Raw genomic sequence first — 21,026 nt, 5'->3', positions numbered from 1 at the left:
TCTTGGGATTTATTAGGCTAAAGGTTTAAGAGAAATTGAAATAATTTAACTCTAAGTCGCTCAGTTTTAGGCTTTCAGTTTATTTCCTTCTGATATCCTTTAACACTAACCTACTGCATAGGCTACATTAAATTTATGCACGTCACATCACTCCTCACTGATCAATAGCAATCCAACGCTTTTTTTGCCCTTCGGCTTTCGTCAGATGCCATTAGGTGAGATCGGCTGGATGTGCAGCTTTATTTTCCTTTGCTTGCTTCATTAGAGACTTTAGTGCAGTTTAGTGACTTGTCCAACTCCTAACTTGTTTACTGTTGTTGTATTGTTTAATGTTTTATCGTCGTCTATTTGGACTAAACAACCAGCCTTACATTTGACTGAATAGAAATGACATAAATTATGTAAAAATTGTTTCTTGCTAACGGAATCTCCGACTCTGTCTGACTTTAATTGTGTTCACAATAAAAGTTGATGGGAGAAATAACAGAAAAATAAAATCTTTCTAATAGGCTATATGAATAAAGTTGTGTGTGGGACTTTTGATGTTCAGACCTACAATGAACTCAGATTCAAACTAGACAGTGAATCATAAAACAAATAAAAAATAAGACTCTGCAGTGATAAACTTGAGTTTAATGTTATCTGTCAGTATTTATCGGTATTTGTTCGGCTGCAGTGTCCAATCAATATGATGGCGAACCAATAAGGGGGCGTGTCGGTCAGTCAAAGACTTCCGTGAAGGATGCACTGGTGAATCCTCGCTCATAGCTCCTCAGACATTGCTCCTCGATCCTCGCTCCTCGCTCCTTGAGGCGCAAATAAGAGCTGGGATGGACTGCAAGATGGAATAACTTCCGGCTCAAGCGAGGATCAAGGAGCGAGGAAATGACAAATAAGAGACTTGAGAAGCACCCTATGTCTACAGTTAACCTCTGACACCTGCAATTCATCACTTAAACTGTAAAATGTGTACAAATATGTGAAACCCAAATTTATTAAGGTTAACCAAAACTTTGTTCCCTTCTTATGTGGCTGGGTTTGTTTTGCTTTTTGTTAAACCTGTCCTGCCCAGCAGCCTGGGATAGGGTATGATGAGCTGGATATTATATTGTGCCAGACAGAGATTACTTTAACAAGAGAGTATTAATATACTCCTTTGTCTGTTTTATTATTTATTTAATTATATATTTATTTGTCACCAGGCCAGACATGGGGGCAGACATCGCACAGACAGCACAGACAACACCAACAAGAGCAGCGCCCGGACCGACTACCGCCGTGCAGGTCACCATGCACCTCCCAATAAAAGTCTGCCATCCCCCAAGCCACTGGAAAAGTGAAGGCTGCCGCGCCAGCCAACATCCCCCATGCACAGCACTCCCCCAGGCTGCCGTGCAACGCCAGCCAAACGAGCAACGAGGCAAAATCAACTAGCCCAGCTGCATGTCACCACGAACCCACCCACCCGTCAAGGGAATTCCAGGCACAAGTCCAGAATAAACTGGAGCACAGCATTGCCCCGCACACACACTGCATATCTCGAAAACGTCTCGGGTTACGTATGTAACCCTGGTTCCCCGAGAAGGGGAACGAGACACTGCGTCGGTTACGACACTATGGGAACGCCTCTAGGCGTAGCAGGTCTGAACGTGAATGAAATCAATCCAATCCTATTGGCATGTTGCTAGAACGGTATGGTGTGACGGAATAACCGGAGGAGTATAAAGCACACCTGTACACACTCATCATTAGCTTAAACTATGAAGCAGGCGCTTCAGGCGGGGAGAGAGGTGGGGCGGGCCGACGCAGTGTCTCGTTCTCCTTCTCCGGGATCCAGGGTTACATACCCGAGACGTTCCCCTTCGAGTGAACTCGAACTGCATCGGTTACGACACTATGGGAACGAGATACCCACTAAACCGTGCCGAAAACCCCGCCTGCCCCAGTGTGCAATAAAGTGGCACGACTAAGAGGAGAGCGCACGAGTGCCAGGTGCCGAAGGAAGGTGAAGACTGTAAAACTGAATGAATGTGTGCGGAGTGGCCCAGCCAGCCGCTAAACAAACATCCTGCAAAGAGGCCCCGGAAAGGAGGGCTCGAGAAGCCGCCATGCCTCTGGTAGAATGAGCCCTCACAGCCACAGGTGAAGGCAAACCGCGCACCTGATAGGCCAGGGAAATAGTCTGAACAATCCAGTTGCTAATAGTATGTTTGGATGTAGGGAGCCCAGCCCTGGGGGACCCAAAACACGCTAGCAGCTGGTCAGCCTTCCTCCAACGGGAGGACCTCAGAGTGTAAATACTCAGTGCTCTGACAGAGCAGAGCAGATGAAGTCTCCCGTCCGCTGCCGTGACATGAGGTGGAGCCCTAATATTCCCCGGGGCAAACTCCAGGGTTGCGGGGAAACCGAAAGCGCTTGGAGATCCCCCTCCCTCCTCAGAGAGGTGATAGCAAGGAGAAAGGCCATCTTGAGGGTCAAGTGCTTAGCCTCAGCTGACTCCAGGGGTTCGAAGGGGGCCTCAGCCAACGCCCCAAGAACCACCGCCAGATCCCAAGTGGGAACCTTGGACCGAGTCGCAGGTCTCATCCTCCGGGCACCACGGAGGATCCGTGTGGACGGGGCCCTGGAGCTGAGGAGGGTCTCGACTGCTCTGGCTGTTAGACCCGCCTCTAGGTACTGTACCCCCTCAGGGGCCAGACCCACAGTTGCCATATGGCGGGGCAAGGGTGAAGAACCCGGCCCTGTGGCTGGGACAGCAGGTCTCTCCTGCTGAAAACCATAGCGTGCAGTGCGTAGTCTCTTGAGACGCAAACAGATCGACATCTATGGGGCCGAACTCTTCGCACAAGAGCTCCACCACTTCGGGGTGAAGTCTCCATTCCCCGGGCCTCAGCCCCTGCCTCGACAGCAGGTCTGCTCCCTGATTCTGCGTCCCTGGGAGATACATCGCCCTGAGCGATAGTAACCTCTGCTGGGACCACAGGAGGATCTGACGCGCCAGTCTGTACAGAGGGCGCGAGCGCAGACCGCCCTGGTGATTCAGATAGGCCACCACCGCTGTGTTGTCGGAACGAACCGGGACGTGGTGGCCTTGGAGATCGGGCAGGAAACTCCTTAGAGCCTGGAACACCGCCAACAACACAACAACAAAACTATCGAACGGGCAGTCTTCAAATAGGTCTCAGAATTCCTCTCACAGAATGTCCTCCTAGATCCATATAAGTCTGGTTTTAAGAGTGGCCACTCTACTGAAACAGCTCTGTTGTCTTTCACAAAAAAACAAGGCTCGGTGCAAGGGCCCCTTCTCTTCTCAATTTACAGCACCTCAATGGGGCTGATCATTTGCTCGCATGGCTTCTCTTACCAATGCTTCGCAGACGATACACAACTCTATCTATCCTTCCTGCCAGACAATTCCAGCATTTCTGCATAGATCACGGACTGTCTGTCGGACACCCTCAACTAAACCTCTCTAAACTCTTGGTCATTTCAGCCAAGCAATCTATCCACCGTAACATCAAACTACAAATTGACTCCTCAACCACCGCTCCAACCAGGGTGGTGAGAAACTTGTCATGATTAATGACCAGCTGTCCTTTTCAGACCATGTTGCTGCTGTCTCTCGGTCTTGCCGATTTGCTCTATATAACATAAGATAAAGCAGGCCCTACCTTACTCAGGACAGCTTCTCTTATCTCTTGCCTCGACTACTGCAATGCCCTCCTAGTGGGTCTTCCAGCTTGTGCGGTGAAACCCCTACAAATGGTTCAGAACACAGCTGCGCACCTGGTTTTTAATCTGCCCAAAAAGACTCATGTCACTCCAGTCATTACTCAGGTAACTCTCCCTGTGTTCAGCTCTAGAGATCCTTGTGTTTCTGTCTGCTGCTCTGCTCACAGAAGAACTTTGTTAGATACACAAAGCCACTCTCCCCCCACACCTGAGGACATTTTTCCCCTGGCCCTGAACTCAGCCATACTTACTGCTGTGTTTATTGTTGAAAACTTCCTGAACTGTCTCCTTGTGTGCATCTGGGTTCTAGCCAGATTCCTGACAAAGACATTTCCACCGTAAATTGGAGCAGAATGTTTCTCCAGAAATACAAATACGGAGCATTTACCCAGATTCCCCTTCTCATATGTCAGCATTTCCTATTTCTTCATAATGTTAAAAATCTTCTCATCTTGTTCTTGTTAATTGTCACGTCTCATGACGCCCCTAATCTGAGCCCTTATGTCACCACCACTTTTCAACACAAAGTGTGACACCAATGTTGTTACTTGTTAAAATGTGGTGAAAACCATTCCTCAACAGTTTTCAAAAGATTTGTGAGACAGGGACCAAGAAAGGAAGGGGGCCTACACACCCCTGCCTCTAACCTCTAATCATCTTCTTCTTCCTCACAAAATCTCTTGTATTTATTGCACTTTATTTCATTAACTCATACTTCTTTCCCCATTGATACCATACATGCTTTTAGCTACTACTAGTATTTATTACTGCTCTTACTAGTATGTATTTTCAGTTGTAGATCTCTTACTGTATTGATGCTTTATTTATGCTTGTATGTTATTCCTCAAATGTAAGTCTCTTTGGATAAAAGCATCTGCCAAATGAGCATATTTAAACATCAAATTTAAATTTTGTCTCCTCAGATATGTAGAAGAGCAACCATTAATAAATAAATAATAATAATAATTTCCCCTGGGAGATGTTAGCTTACAATACCTATAAACTGACTAAAGAATTTAGATAATGACTGGCCGGACAGAGTATGATTATGCAGACAGGTCTAGGTTTAAATATTTACATCTGCTTCAAAAAATACATTTAAAAAAATACATTTTTATATACACAGTGATGAAATTCTAATGACCTTATACACCTAAAGGTTTTCTGTTTTATTGATTAAGCTTAAGTATTATCTCTATTGATGGATTATTTGGTTTATAAATAGTGAAAAATGGAACTTAAGTCTGAAACTCATATTCAATTTACAAAAGAGAAAAGCAGAGATGTGATTATTGATTAATGGTTCTAATCTTTCAACCCTAAATGGAGTCTCAACCAACTACAACTACATTTTCTCTTTTTGTTGCTGCCTACTTTTTCATGTTTTTGGTGAGATCAATTTATCACCAACTCATCTTTTGTTCAGTCTAATCTATAATCTAGATATCTGCAATAAATATGACTTTAAATCAGCATCTCAAATATGCATAAGTTTTATAATAGCTCATGTGAAATTGGAATTTGTTAGTTAAATAAAATGATTGATTTTTCTGGAATCTGGAATTCTTTTCCTTTTAGGAAAACATATTTTGGCTTTGGTTTCAACTTTAAATGTTAGAGGGTCAATGTTGGTACGGCATGTAACTAACATGCTAAAATAACCTAGTTCTTCATAGTAATGTTTGCTCAAGTTTCTGTTAAATATTAATACAACAATTTAATATTTAACAGCGATCCAGATACTTTGACCAACATTTAATGTATCCGCAGGGGTACGACACAATATCGTAAATGTGTGTACAGTTTAATCAAGTCATAAAACAGACCTTTGGTAAGCTTTAATTGAGGCTGTTTTTTTATCAGGTGTTGTTCAAGTGGCGGACAAAATATTATAAATTAAATACTGTAAAACAAAACTACTGTCACCAATCTGCCCCTACCTGGTTGACTTTATAAAAAATATTACATAGCAGAAACACCAAAGAATTCAGCATATTCTTCTTCCATTCATTTTCACTTTCCACTGATGAGTTCATAAAATACAAGTCCAATAATATAATACTATAAAACTGACAATTTTGCATCGTGATTAGTTTCTCTGCATTTTACTGCTAATACTTCTGTACTTTTAATTAAGTAATTTAAAATGTGATATTACAACTGTTACTCAAGTAAAAGATAGGAATACCTCTTCCACAATATTTTTACATTATTTGGCTTCTTCACTTCTCATTATTTCATCATGATAATGATAAAGACTACAACATCATTTTCACACTATCTTTGCTTGTTATACAGAGTATACCTTATACTGACATTTATGTCTTTATAAATGTGCAATATTTGTCAACAATTAAAACTTCTATGAAGACATGTTAAATTACAATGAACATTAACAAAACATTAATATTGATTATGTACACAGCACATAGAGTGTGTGTGTGAATGCGTGTGTGTCTCGGTCATTCACCGGCCTTCGGGCTGTGGCATGTTGATAGGTATTGGGCAGTTAAAGCCTCTCTTACCAGACTACTCATCGCCAGATTGTTACATCTCCCTTTAGGTGGTTAAGTCTTGGCCGAAGTAGTAGGCCTAGTGTACTTTTTGTAATTGTGGTTGTGTTTCTCCTGTGCTCAAGGATTCTCTGTGCTTATGTATGTATGTATGTATGTATGTATGTATAATGTGTATAAAACATTTTTCTAATTAATCCCGCTTAAGACACAAAGAAGCCTACAGCATGTCTTAAAAGTACAAAGAACAAGTAGCTACAAACAACGCCAAAAAAAAAAATCACGTGACTTTTGGCACAATCAGCCTAACGTGACTCTTTTTGTGACTTTTAATGGATGTACAACAATTTACTATACAGCCCTGGGGTTTTTACATAAATGTCCTGAATAATTCACCCTCCACAGCAGCAGATGGTGCCATGAATCAGGGGGATAAAGAGCTCACAGCCTGCCTTGAGCATGATGAGGTGGGTTTATCAGTAAATAACTGACAGCAGGAGGGGATACTGTCACAAATCAAAAAACAGTAAATTTATAGCCTAATAGAGAAACCTAAAGTAGGCTATTGTTATAGGCTACTATAGAAGCCTAGGCTTTATTATGTTTGATTAGGCCTGTTTTATATTAATCAAGAACATCACATCACAAATGTTATGATTTTCAACATGTAAGCAGAAAGTAAATATTAAATGAACATGAAAATAAGTCATATTGTTGTGGTGTGTTGGACAGAGAGGACCCAAAAGCAACACTCACGATGAACAGGTTTTATTAAAGGTAAAAAATTGGGGTTGTGGGAGTGAAGGTGAGGCAGATGCCTGGGAAACACGGGGAACCGAGGAGACTGAGACGAGCTGGGGGTCACTGGGGACCAAAGAAGAGAGGAGGCCGGGAGAACAGACTGGGTGGGGGGAGTTGTTGGAGGAGTGTGTTGGCAGGCTGACTGGCTAGGCACGGGGAAGATCTGGGAGGATGTCGCGTACTTACTTACTTATAATCACTACTAACTATATTATTAACTCAATACTAACAATAATACTATTAGTCGGGGGTCTGGAGTTCCTCCTCCTGAAGATTTTGAGCATTAAACACTTAATTTCTCTGGTGAATTCTTCTGCACCACTGTCTGCCTTTTATTATTTTATTTATGTAAAGGGAAATACAAAATCCAGGTGGCAGATGACAACTCAAATTATAAAAATGGAAAAAATGTAGCAAGGCTTGTAGGCATTCTTCTTCTTAAAAACAGCCGTCCAGAAGCCCAAACTTTCCTCCTCACAAGCTCTTAAAAATTCCAAAGTTCAACAACCCTTTAGTTTTTATTCCTGATGTTTGATATGTCATGTGTTTGCCAGGTGTTCTGACTCCCAGCCATCAATGCAGAAGATATAATCACACGATGTGAGAAGCAAAGCCCATTTATCACTACTGTTTCCAGAAGAATGACAGAAAAAGACACACAGGAGCAACAAGTTGTGCAACAATCTGTTTTTGTGACGCTGGTGTCTTAAAGAGGTGGTATTATGCGTTCTGGCTTTTCCCCTTCTCCTTTATTGAGTTATATTCCTTTTTTGTACATGTAACAGGTTTGCAAAATGAAAAAGTCCAAAGTCCAGCCCCAAGGGAGTTCCTATCTCCCACAGAAAGCTCTGCTCTGAACTGCTTGAAAACAGCTCGTTTGTAGTCCAGCCCTTCACTTCCTTTACTTGTGACGTCACAATGAAAACACGTCATAAAGCTTGCCAAGCAGCTGGCGGGGTCAGACACGCCCTCAAACCAAGCTAGTCTGAGCGGAGGCCCTTTGGCTCAACCTCGCCTTTGTTTGGGTTTCCATTGTAGAAATGTTGTACCTGCTTCCAGATACTTTTTTTCGTATCACCTCACCTCCCTCGAGGTTCCAAGCGAGCTGAGGGATACTAAAATGTAACGTGAAAACACGACAGACTGCTGATTGGTCAGATTGGTCAATCGTCACTATTCACTGCATCATCATTGCTGCACCAGACAGAGGCCAGCAACAGAAAGTCTTATATTTTACAGTTTTTGTATAGAATTTCATCACTAAATCCACTTCTGAGAAGTTTTGAGGTGAGAAATCAGCTGTATAGAATTCGAATATTGACAGTTTTAAGTGAAGTGATGGCGGAACAAAAATGCTTGAATATTTTCAGGGTTGAGGAGCTCTGCAAGTGGCTGCGGGGGAAGCCTGTGCCGACCCGCGGGAGGAGCATGTGAGGCCGGTGTTCTGACGATCTATGCTGCCTTGTCGATAAATGCTACCGTAGTGCAAATCGACAGCAGAGACTATCGAGTCGCTCTGCCCTATCAAAAAATGCTACCTTATGTGTTCGCCTTTTTCAATCCCATAAAGTTATAACTCTCACAGTATTATGACATATTCTGTTTTTTGATTATATTATAACATCATTTCAGAGGTAGAGTATTCTGATGTATTTTGATAGTCCCCTATCAAATAATGCTCCCACCGCAGAATAATTTTATATTGCACCCCTACTCACTAGCGTATTCTGATATTCTAATAATGTTGTTGTTTTTTTATATTATTGACAGATATTGACTGATCAGCCACTTTCTCTACGGCATTCTCAACAGCAAGGTTGCACAGATTTTTGGGCGTGGAAACAGACCACGCCTGGGGGTCATACGCATGCGCAGAACCGCTAAGTAGCACATCCAGTCGCAGTCTGAAGCAGCTTTGATTTGGATCACACTACCGTGTTTCTTACGACCCGCCCTTCTCTGCTTCTGATTGGCTAGTAGTCCTTACGTGTTGTAGACCCTACAACACGTAAGGTGAAAAGAGGAGCTGCAGCAATGTGCAGAATGAGAAAAATATGGTGTTTTTTTGAAAATTAAACCATGTAAACCCTTTCTAGTACAACCCCTAAATAAGATTTTGAACCTGAAAATGAGCATAATACCACCTCTTTAACTTAGTTTTCCACCACATTAGACTCGAGCAAGCAGTGCCAGTTGTTGTGAAGTAGCGATAATTCTTTATTACGGCTGTTTGTGTTTCTCTTTGTTTTCTCTGGGCTTTTTGATTTGGGACTGCTGGTCTTGCTCCCTCTCAGCTGGGACATTTTTGTGTTATGTTCTTGTGTTTTTCTTTATTTAATTTATTGTCTTATGTTAATAAATTCCCTTCATTTGGTTGTTTTAAAGGTGTTATTTGTGTTAAGTTTGGGTCAGTGTTGGGGTATTGTTTGCCCCATGTTGCCACCACATTTCTTGAAGAATGTGTTCAGCATGCAGTTTGGTGTGACTGTCTAATACAAAGGCATATGCGCTGAACTGGGAAAGTCACACAAAACTTGTACCACATCTGGTTGACTTCAGTGTCCATTCGGTTCGGCTTCTCTGACCCTGCAGGATTTAACACCTTCTGGTTTTCATCATATACACACGTGCAGGAAAACATGGGCTATTTTTGATACTGAACTCTGTCTGAGGAAACATGAAGAAAAGAAGTATGTTGGAAAGACAAAATGAAGTCAGCTGGGACCTTCAGCATTTCACCCTCTGACCATAGAAGGAAAATTACACACTACAGAAGGTTAGTAGGTACAGCACCAACATTCACAGTCATAACTCAGGCAAATCTTAACATACAGACATTAAACACATATTCATACAATTCAGTGTAACTTAAATTTCTTGTGGATATCATTATATTGAATAAACATCCACACCCACTTTTTAAAAATAGCATTTTGTTGATTTCCTGGATGTTTTATGCTTTACTGCCAGTAGGAGGGTTTCCCCTAGGACAGAGGGGAGGCCCCCAGGGGAAGCTCTCCGTGAATGAAAGTGAAAAAACATTACTTGGTTATTAGTTATGAAAAGGATATGACATATACTGGCCTAAATGTGTGTGATTTGGTTAAAGACATAGTTCAGAGAAACAGTATTTTGGGGGGAAGTTTACTGTCTTTAACGCTTTCCCATGGTCAGAAACTAATAGATGCCGTGAGACAGACCTTTTTTTATGTATTTGGTGTTGTCTAAAGTTATGTGAGTCAACAGCATTAGGTTCTCTTGGCTCAGTTTTTGGGACCAAATAACGTGATTATGACCCCATAGGTATCCAGGTCTTGTGTGAAACTAATCAAGTAAACTAAGGGGGTGTGAGGGGGCACCTTTTCCAAGCTTTGTCTGAGGGGAGGTCCACAGTCCCAGACTTTGAAAGCGGCTTCAGCCTGGAAGCTTTTCCGACGGGCAGCCCTGGTGGCAAACTTTGCCCAGGTGCCATTTTAGTTCATTTTACTCTCTTTGTTTTGTATAAGGTGTTTAGTTTCATGGCTTTTAGTTTGATTTATTCTCTTTTTGTTTTAAATATACTCTGTTTTTCTTGTAAAGCTGTTACTGTGTTTTGAAAGGTGCTATATAAATTAAGTTTATTATAAATCAAGTTTATTATTATAAATCTTCTTAGAAATCATAGAAAAGAAGAAACTCTTTATGACTCCAGAAACTTTTTTTAGGTTTGTCACCGTCTTCTTAATTCCACGGTGTCAGACTTCGGAAATAAAGTAACAAACCTTTCTTATGCAGGACTGACAAATAAAATGAACCTCCCAAACATATCAAGCTTGACCATTTGTATAATTTAGGTTGATTTTTCCTTTAAAAGTTGTGTCTGTCTTTGAGATAAATTATTAAATCAATAATCCTTCACTTTGAACTCTGAGGTCCCATCCACACTACTCCCTTTTAGTTTACAAACGAATATGATCTCACGTTTTAGCTGCGTTTTAGAGTTGATCTCTGTCTACATTAAAACGTCTGAAAACGCACATCTATTGGCTGTTCAGGTACACTGGGCATACAGTGGAAACATGAAGCAGATGGTCTAGCCTATTCCGTAGTTACAGAAGATTTGGCGAAAGAATACACAAATACAGACAATGAATCAGACCAGGTTTTTTTTTTTTTTGCATGCACAAATAATGACTGTTACTGAATGTGGCGGCAGAAAAAACAGACTGGGAGTCGTCCCAAAGTAAACGGCGACATGCATAGTACAAGTGTAGGCAGATAAGTGTTATTTGCACGGTGCAGAATATTTTAATTAAATAAAAATACCAAATCAAAAACTCTGTCAGTAGCATCCTGTTTCTGCTTTGCATGACTTAAAAGGACCCAATCAGAGAGCCGAGTGTGAGCGGCTGCGTCATCGTTTCTAAAGTCCTTCCATTCCACTAAAACACCCTCCAGAGTTTTGAAAAGCAAAACTGGGTCGGCAGCATTTCCAAACGTATTTGTTTTAGGTCTTCGTTTTCGCCGTTTATGTCTGGTCGGAAGGTGGGAACGTAGCATAAGGTCTCTGATTTAATACAAAAATGCAGTAGTGTGGATGGGTCCTAAAACTCTGAAGAATAGAGTAAGCAAATATACATGCAGTGGAGCCAGACATGACCTGCTGACCTGCTCAAATAGCTGGAGCTGCTTTTCTCCTGTTGCTTTAATGAGCCAGTGAGAATAGCAGATATTTTCAGTATGTCAGTGTCACTAGCTCCATTATCACAGGAGTAGAGGTCCTGCTAAAGGGGGTTCAAATTTCCATCTATAATGCTTCTGGCTGCATTTATTTTTCTCCTTTTTATGAAATCAAATAGGTGTCCAATCCACCGAAGACACATACACACTGTGTTTTCGAGGTGAAGTTTGCTTTTATTGTCTCCTGCAGGAGGAAGATATCTTAGGTGGAAGGAATTGCTTCAAATTTAGTTGGATTAAGACCATGGTGAAGTGGACTAGTAGCCTCTTATCTCACTCCACACCTATAATTAAGTTTCCTGTTGCTGCTTCTCACAAACTGATCCTGTCTTTCATAAAGAAGAAAAGTTTTCACTCCTTTTGCCATCATTGCAAATTCTTGTGACTGTGTTTGCTCTGGAAGAGCAGCGCCCTCTACCTGTATTTTGGTGTAAAGTGATCCAGCATGTTTTCCTCCAAATCCAGCAGCATTAAAAATGTTGGCGATGGTGCAGTGGATATGACACATGCCTTTGGTGTGGCCCTGAGCAAGGCACTTAACCCCTAGTTGGCCCCGGGAACTTTGACATATAAAACGATTGGAAGTCAGCTAAATGGATGAAAGTGTAAAGAGCAGAGAAGACATCTCATTTGGTCTCTAATGATTTACTGAAATTGAAATGCTACATCTAGAACTTCACATTAAGAGGCTGAATGGAGTGAATCCAAACAGAAAAGCTGACCCAGCACAACTTGTTGTGGAAAGTGTAATTTGTTGCACTTGTAACCAAAAATGATGTACTGACACACCCTGGAGTATCCTGTGTTATAACCACAGCGAGGTGAGATGTTAAAGGGCTGTTAAGCTGCTCTTTAAGTGTCTCATTTAGAAAGTATTTGAATCCCTTCCTGCTAGACAGTTGATCAAGCAAAATTATCATGAAGCGTAAATGGGGTATAACTGAAAAGTTGCTTAATTCCTTGGCTGTTTGGACCACTGTTTCCTTAGTTTTAATGTGTAACGTCCCCAGGCAACTAGGTCTACTGATATTTTTGTTCCACTTGTTATTTGTCTAAATTACAAGGTTTAAGGGGAAAATTCCTCAAAGACAGCATTTTTTTTAACCTCCAGGACACTTTGCACTCTACACTGACCTACACTGAACAAAATTATAAACACAACACTTTTGTTTTTACCCCCATTCATCATGAGCTAAACTCAAAGATCTAAGACTTTCTCTTTGTACACAAAAGGCTTATTTCTCTCAAATATTGTTCACAAAACTGTCAAAATCTGTGTTAATAAACACTTCTCTGCTGAGATAATCCATCCACTTCACAGGTGTGGCATATCAAGATGCTGATCAGAAAGCATGGATATTGCACAGGTGTGCCTTAGGCTGGCCACAATAAAAGGCCACTCAAAAATGTGCAGTTCCATCACAGCACAATGCCACAGATGTTGCAAGTTTTGACGGAGTGTGCAGTTGGCATGCTGACAGTAAGAATGTCCACCAGAGCTGTTGACCTTGAATTGAGTTTTCATTTCTCTACCATAAGCCGTCTCCAAAGGCGTTTCGGAGAATTTGGCAGTTCATTCAACCGGCCTCACAACCGCAGACCACATGTAACCTCACCAGCCCAGGACCTCCACATCCAGCATCTTCACTTCCAAGATCGTCTGAGACCAGCCACACGAACAGCTGCTGCATAACCAAAGAATTTTTGCACAAACTGTCCGGAAGCGTCTCAGGGAAGCTCATCTGCATGCTCGTCGTCCTCATCGGGGTCTCGACCTGACTGCAGTTTGTTGTCATAACCAACTTGAGTGGGCAAATGCTCACATTCAATGGCATCTGGCACTTTGGAGAGGTGTTCTCTTCACAGATGAATCCCGGTTTTCACTGTACAGGGAAGATGGCAGACAGCGACATCAGATACTGACTGGTTTCTGGGCCCCCCAACACAATGAAACTGAACATTTCGAGTGGCCTTTTATTGTGGCCAGCCTAAGGCACACCTATACAATACCCATGCTGTCCGATCAGCATCTTACCACACCTGTGAGGTGGATGGATTATCTCGGCAAAGGAGAAGTGCTCACTAACACAGATTTTGACAGATTTGTGAACAAGATGTTGAGAGAAATTGGCCTTATGTGTACAGCTCATGATGAATGGGGTCAAAAACAAAAGTGTTGCGTTTATAATTTTGTTCAGTGTATAAACAGGATTTTCTGACATCTGGATAGTTAACAAGTCAGCAAAAAGATTAAACTTGAATGTCTTTTCACCTTTCATTTCATGTTCCAGTACTGAAATATACTTAGGAAACAGCTGTGAAAGCAAGAACATACATCTATTTTATGAGTTGTTTTATTCTTAGGTACAATTTATTCCTGGTTGGTGGGTATTTGAGAGTTTAGGGGATTTTTTTAACAGGAAACCACTGAGGAAAATCACACCCTCACCCTATAAACTGTAACTCTCCAGCAGCTCTGACGGACATCACGTAGATTCAAACTTTCCAGGCATTAGTTGGTGTCGTATCAGTATTTGTGTGTGTTTGATCTGTGACCCGTTTCCTTTTGGGAAAGGGCTGTGCTTTCCTGGCTGTGAATTGTGTTTCTCGTTTCCACTGATGTCTGGGTCATTTCATTTACTGTACTTCCGCCCGGAGAGCCGACGGGCACCAACGCAGAGTCACGCATAAAGGACATACAGACACAAACACAGAGTCACACCCTGATTCCATCACACTTCAACACAACCCTCAACACACATGCAGAGATGAGACCGACGAGCAGGGCAGGGTGCAGATATGAAAACATATGAGGTGACAAGATAAACGCAGACGTTCAGCCACTGAGGGAGGTGTAATAAAACTTATTTTTAGGATTAAAAGTATCTAAGAAATATGGGGATAGCTACAATCTCATAACCCTGTTGCAGTATTTTTATTTCAAATTCTGTAGATTAACATATGGTTTTCCCTTTTCTTACCTGCGAGCCAGAAACTCACTAGTATCAGCATTTAGTTTTCCTCAGTTCCTCAAAAATTACCCATTTTCTGTTTTCAGATGCTGTGCTTGTCCACATCAGTGTTGTGATAACCTGGATTGATGCACCCTGAGAAAAGTAAGATCTGTAAAAACATCTAATCATCTAGAATTTGAAATAATAGGATTGCATTGGCCTCTAAGATGCACATTGTAATCGCAAAGTCCTCTGTTCGTCTCCTGCAGGACGACATTGTCTTGGACTGAAGGAATTGCTTAAATTTGCATAAAATGTCATGCAAGACGTCAACTGTGAACTGTTAATTAAAGGCAAAATACCCATAAATGTATCTTTACAATATAAGTTTTGCATCGCAGCCTCTCTTTTCTTTAATGTGCAGCTGGATTAAAATCATGGTAGGTGAGTTTTTGTTACCTTTGTACAGAGCCAGGCTAGATGTTTCCCCCTGTTTCCAGACTTTATGCTAAGCTAAGCTAACTAGGTGCTGCCTGTCACTTCATATTCAATGTAAAGATATGAGAGTGCATCACTCTTCTCCTCTCACTCACATATTTCCCAAAATGTCCAGCGATTCCTTTAAGCCTTTTCTCAGCATTATGAAATGCTGTTTTTTATCAGCCACATTATAAAACACCAAGATCACTCTGACAAGCAGATATCAGTGCTCTGCTGTCTTGGTTAGCATCCAGTCAGTAAAATGCATGCTCAAAAAGAGCTAACATTGCATGTACTGTGAAATCTAGCCCGGCTTGCATTTACAATTTAAACTGGTTTATTGGCTTCAGAAGGAGAATGTTATTTGACTGCAAAGAAATACTAAATCCATCTGCAACATTCAGAATCATCGGCCTCCTATATAGCAGAGTGTTTGTGCTGCTGAGTCTCAGTTTCTGTGGGTGGAGGGAGTGACTGTAGAGAAACCAGTTTCATTAAGACAAACAGTGTGAATCTAAAGTTAGATCTTCTCTGATCTTGTCCAGTGCAGCCTTCAACAGTATCATGTCTCAAGGAAGATCATTCAGTGTGTAGTATTTGTACTGTAATTAAACCAAACACACTCATTTATGTTTGTCTTATGGGCGATTAGTGATTCACAGTGGTGGAAAATAACTACAAAGTCATTAACTTAAGTATAAATTCGAGGTACTTGTCCTATACTTGAGTATTTCCATTTTATGCCACTTTATACTTCTACAACGCCAGAGGCAAATATTGTGCTTTTTACTCCACTACATTTGTCTGACAGCTGGAGTTACTTTATGAAACAGGTGTGTTTGTTCTTTGAGTCGAGGCAGAAGGAAAATGTATAGAGCCGTCACATGAGGGCAGTTCACTTCCTGCAGTTGTGGTTGAGAAAACAACTGTAGCACTTCCTCATACAACTCTGCAGAAGGTTTGAATGCGACACACAAGAGGTACTTGTACTTGACTTGAGCATTTCCATTTTATAATTCTACTTTTCTACTTTTCAGATGAAAATGTTGTACTTTGTACTCCACTTCCTTTATTTGATAACTATACATTACTTACCTACTGTTGCATACTGTAACAGTAGGTAAGTAATGTATTGATCCTTTACACAACAAGCAACCTGGCAGTATATATAGTAAAATAAATAAACTCCATCTTTCCCAGCTGCAACATTTAAGTATTTTACAAATTCATGCATCAATAATTATAATTTAATAACATACATTATTCTCAAATGGGTCAGTCTTCATGAGTACATTAACTTTTTGTACTTAAAGTATAGTTTGATATACTTTAAGCAAGACCAAAAGGTCCCTACTCACATTTCCAGCTCTCCATCATCAGATCACACAATTAATTACAACTAAAGCTATTAAAAATGACATTATGTAGGTAACTTCATGTATACATTTTAAGACAAGGATAACTAAAGTTATTATTAATTTGTCTGAATAAATTGTGTAAATGAAAGTCAGCCCTGCTGAGAGTACATCAAACTTTACCTCAACAACCTCTAATTTCAGTTCGTTTGTATAAAAATGCTGTTTATCTGAGGTATTTTGAGGTATTTTAGTATTTGAGGACACAAATGATTAATTCAAGGAAACTTTGTTAATCTGTACTTCTTCTTATGTAAAATCTTGAATGCAGGACTTTTACTTGTAACACAGTATTTCTACACTGTGGTTTTGGTACTTTTACTTACAAAGTAAAACATCTGAGTACTTCTTCCACCACTTCTCTAAAAACAGACGTGAACGCTGCTGAAGGTACTTGACGAGTGTCTGTGTCTTTGTACCGTCTAATCTCATTTCCTGCCTTTAACCTTTCCTCTGTCTGCTTTTGATTTATCTTTGGACCACTGACTCAATGTTTGTGCAGACAGAACAGAGGACACGATGTTAACTCTCCTCTGCTGTTTGACATTTTCAAGGTCGAACTAAATGTATGTGGATTTACACCACATTTAAACTTTTTGGTTTGAAATACTTCAGTCCTGGGTGAACATCTGTCACGTTTACACACTGTTTTTAAAGCATCACGAGATGACTAACAGACCTCAAAGAAGCCAAATAAGAGTGCATCAGCCAAAATAAATTCATGTCACCCTCTAAAAGCATGACAACACATTTCTAACAGTCACTGACTCGACAAAGAGGAACGAAATGACACCACAAGTTTTAGTGAGCGCACTTGTTGTTCCTGTTAAGGTGTAAAACATGTTTAGGTTCCTCAAATCTTCTTAAATGCTGTGAGAAAATATGCACTTATGCCTGTCAAGTACTTTATGTGAACATCTTGCTGTTACATGCTGCTATAGCAGCAAACATATCTCAAGGTTTCTCACATCATTCTGTAAAAAGCACATAAAAACTCACCACAACACTGTTTCTGTTCAGCTTTTCCTGTTCAGGGACAGACTTGGCGACTGTGGCAGCTTCTGATAACAAAAACATGAACTGTTTCTGTTAGTGTGTGCTGAATCACTGGGTATTTTGAGTTGCTATCAGGGGGGATATTGTTACAGTTATTCACTTTTTCTAGAGAAAAACTTGACTTTCAGTTTTCATTTTCAGACTCCGTGAGTTGATGTGAAACTAGATGGTACACATATTTCAACTTTAACTTAAACTTTATTAAAGTGGATTTTAAAGAAGCAGGTCAATAGGTCAAGTTCAAAAAACTATCCCTCGGAAATGTAACATAGATAAATGAATATTCTAATATAATTTATAATGAAACATGAAAAAGTATTAATTGATTTTGCTTCTCTTATTTTAGTCTTTCTCATACTTTGATTTGGAGAATAATCATGCTCTAAGTTTTGAAATTACATCCCATCTGTGAGTTAGCTGTTGGCTACAACTTGTGCCCCGTTGTTTTAGTCTATATTTGTTTATATTTGCCAAATAGCCACAATTAACGCTGTGCCGAATTGTCTCGCAGTTCTTGTTCGTAAGGTACCCATGAATGTGCAAGTGACTCACTGGAAGAAAACTTGTGATGAAAATGTGATGATTCTCAGGCAACTTCTGAAGTCGGGTCTTTTTTTCATTTATTTCTAACCAGATTTATTGACGTTTATCACAATTGATATTTACTTTTAATACTTTAAGTACATTTTCCTGATTATACTTACATACTTTTTACTAAAGTAACATTTTCAATGGGCTGGTTTCACAAAGATAGACTTTGACTATGGCTTAGATATAGCAGATAGTCAGACTTCAGATAGACAACTAAATCAGACCGTAGTACAAAGCGCTGAAGACTATTATAAGTAGGACTACACTGAAATAAATTCTGGGTAAAATAAGACATCTTTCCAAGTGGACGCATCCAACTGCTCAGTGCAGCGGAAAAAATGTGTTTGTTGGAGCAGTATAATAGTAATAAGAACATTTTACTTGGAAAATGTAGCGGAGAGTGTAGTAACAAAAATAAATACTTGATTTGGAAAAAAATTGCGACAACAGGAAACAGTGTTAAACCTACCTTTGAGCGGAGTGTGAAAGATATACAGAAAAGATCAAAGAACATGGTACAAAAATGCCAAAAAAAGGGAGGAGGCAGAGCTCAGTACTTCAGCTAATTCATCTGTCAGACTCGGGATAGATTCCTTGGGTAAACCGAACCGACAGATGAAGTCCTCGTGGGGGTTTTTTTCTAGTGGGTTACTGCGGTCGCCTCTTTCCCTTCTCCTCAGCAAACCACAAATCATCAACCACTTTCCCTTTTTTTTTTTGGCTGTTTGTAAAGTAACAGATTGTTACTGGTGGTTACCAAGGTTAATTTTTTGGTCTAAACTTAGTCCGTCTTTACTTTTGTGAAAGCGTCTAACTTGCATTAGACTATACTATGAGCACAAATAGCTTTGTGAAACCAGCCCATGGACTTGTTCTTGAAACAGACTATTTTTACAGTGTGGATCTGAATGCTTCCTCCAACACTGTGTTTAACTCACAAACACGTGACATTCCTCGCCAGGAAACAGAAAACAGCTGGCTGGCCGACACAGGCAGGTCTGGGCTAAGTTTATGAAGGTTATGGAGCAAAACAACTGAGCACCTGGAACTGTGGAATTTACCTTGAAGTTATTTTTGGAGCAGAACAACTGAGCACTGATGACAGAATGAAAAAAAAGTCACATGTGTATCAGTAGATTTGAAGTCACAGAAAAGAAGACCTGGACTTTTTACAGGTGCACAAATGCTGTTCTACAAATCACAAATAAAGAAACTGATTTCTACATTTATGCTCCAGTTGCTACAATGAATATGGTGCAAAACACATTCTCACAGCCCTGTCAACAAACAAAAGTCATGGACAAAGTGTGAACATCTGCAAATCAGTATGTAAATTCATGCAGTGAGAGTTTTTTTCTAGCACACACACAAGTCAGTAACTGCAGCAGCTTGAATCTGATGCTGTGAGTCTTAAATGCCGGGGGGGGGTTTCGTCTGCACATTCTCTCACTTGTGCAGCACATATCTCAGTGAAATGTGGAGCGAAGATGATTTGTGTACCTGTGCAGCCGACGGCGGGCCTGTACAGGACTCACAGCTGTACATTCAAGCAATAGTAGTTATTCACACATATTTCTGTCTGACTTCAGATGTACTGATACGCATGTGTCACTAGTGACAGCTTGTTGTGCTCCAATAATACCTCATAGGCACGTTAGCGTGTTACAGTGTGTATAGCTTCTCTTGTTTATGCAAAACCAGGTCACTACGCACCTTTCCAGCTCTGCATCATCAGATCTCACAAATTAACTACAGTTAAAACTGTAAAAAAATTTGTTCGAATTAATTTAGTAAAATAAAGTCAGCTCTACTCTGCGTAGATCAAATTAACCTCTAATTTCAGGCCTCTGTGTGTAATAATACATTTTATTTGAGATAATTTAGAAGACACAAATTAGTAATTCAAGGAAACGAAGTAATTTAAGTGTACAAATTATTGATATTCACAATTTTACCCTTGATGCTGACTGTGATCACGCTCACTGACCTGCAGTGTTTTGAAAACCCCTTCTGTTGAATGTTTAAACACAGAGTTTAACAATTCAACATCAACAAGACCCACAAGGGGGTCAAAGGTCAGAGATGTCTGAAGGTTATACTGGAGCCTAAATTATCATAATACAACACTAATGTTTTCACCGGAGGGAAGACTTTCAGCTGCTCATTTGAGGTGAAACCCTGAGAACCCTAGCACTAAGAGACAGATCGTCTAGGCCAACCTCATGCACGGAGAGCAAGCGATCCTACATAGGAAAGGGTTAAAGCTGACATAATTTGATTCATTTTTGTGAAAACCATTTAGATTATTTTTATCAATGGACACTTTCAGACTAAAGGAAGATAAATAATTGAGAAATGGAGACATATTCTGACTTTATGACTGCCTCGAAGGTCGGAAGTCACCTCTTTTAACCATGCTAGTCAATCTGAATGAATTAGACTCATTGTTTCTGTAAAATTAACTGAACGATTGAATTGTGGAGAATCTAACTGATCTAACCATGTGTAGTTCAAACATTTATTTTTGTATGCACAATCAAAGCAGCTTAGCTCAAGCTGTAAAGAACTTAATAACCAGGGCCTTTATTTATCAAGCTTCTCAAAGGGCCGTTTTAATCTTACTTATCGATTTGATGACGCGCAGTTATTTAAACAGTATCGTTTGGACAGAACAGGCTTCATCTTTGTGAGCGATGTCATCTCACCACTGACTTTACGCAGCAATACGTTTTCAGCTGAATTGAAGGCGGTGATGACGCTTTGTT

This window comes from Micropterus salmoides, unplaced genomic scaffold (assembly GCF_014851395.1).
Source record: "Micropterus salmoides isolate LMB-PRFRI ecotype aquatic unplaced genomic scaffold, ASM1485139v1 Ms_hic_scaffold_1, whole genome shotgun sequence".
NCBI classification, from domain to species: Eukaryota; Metazoa; Chordata; class Actinopteri; order Centrarchiformes; family Centrarchidae; genus Micropterus; species Micropterus salmoides.
Note: the sequence above shows the minus strand (reverse complement) of the source record.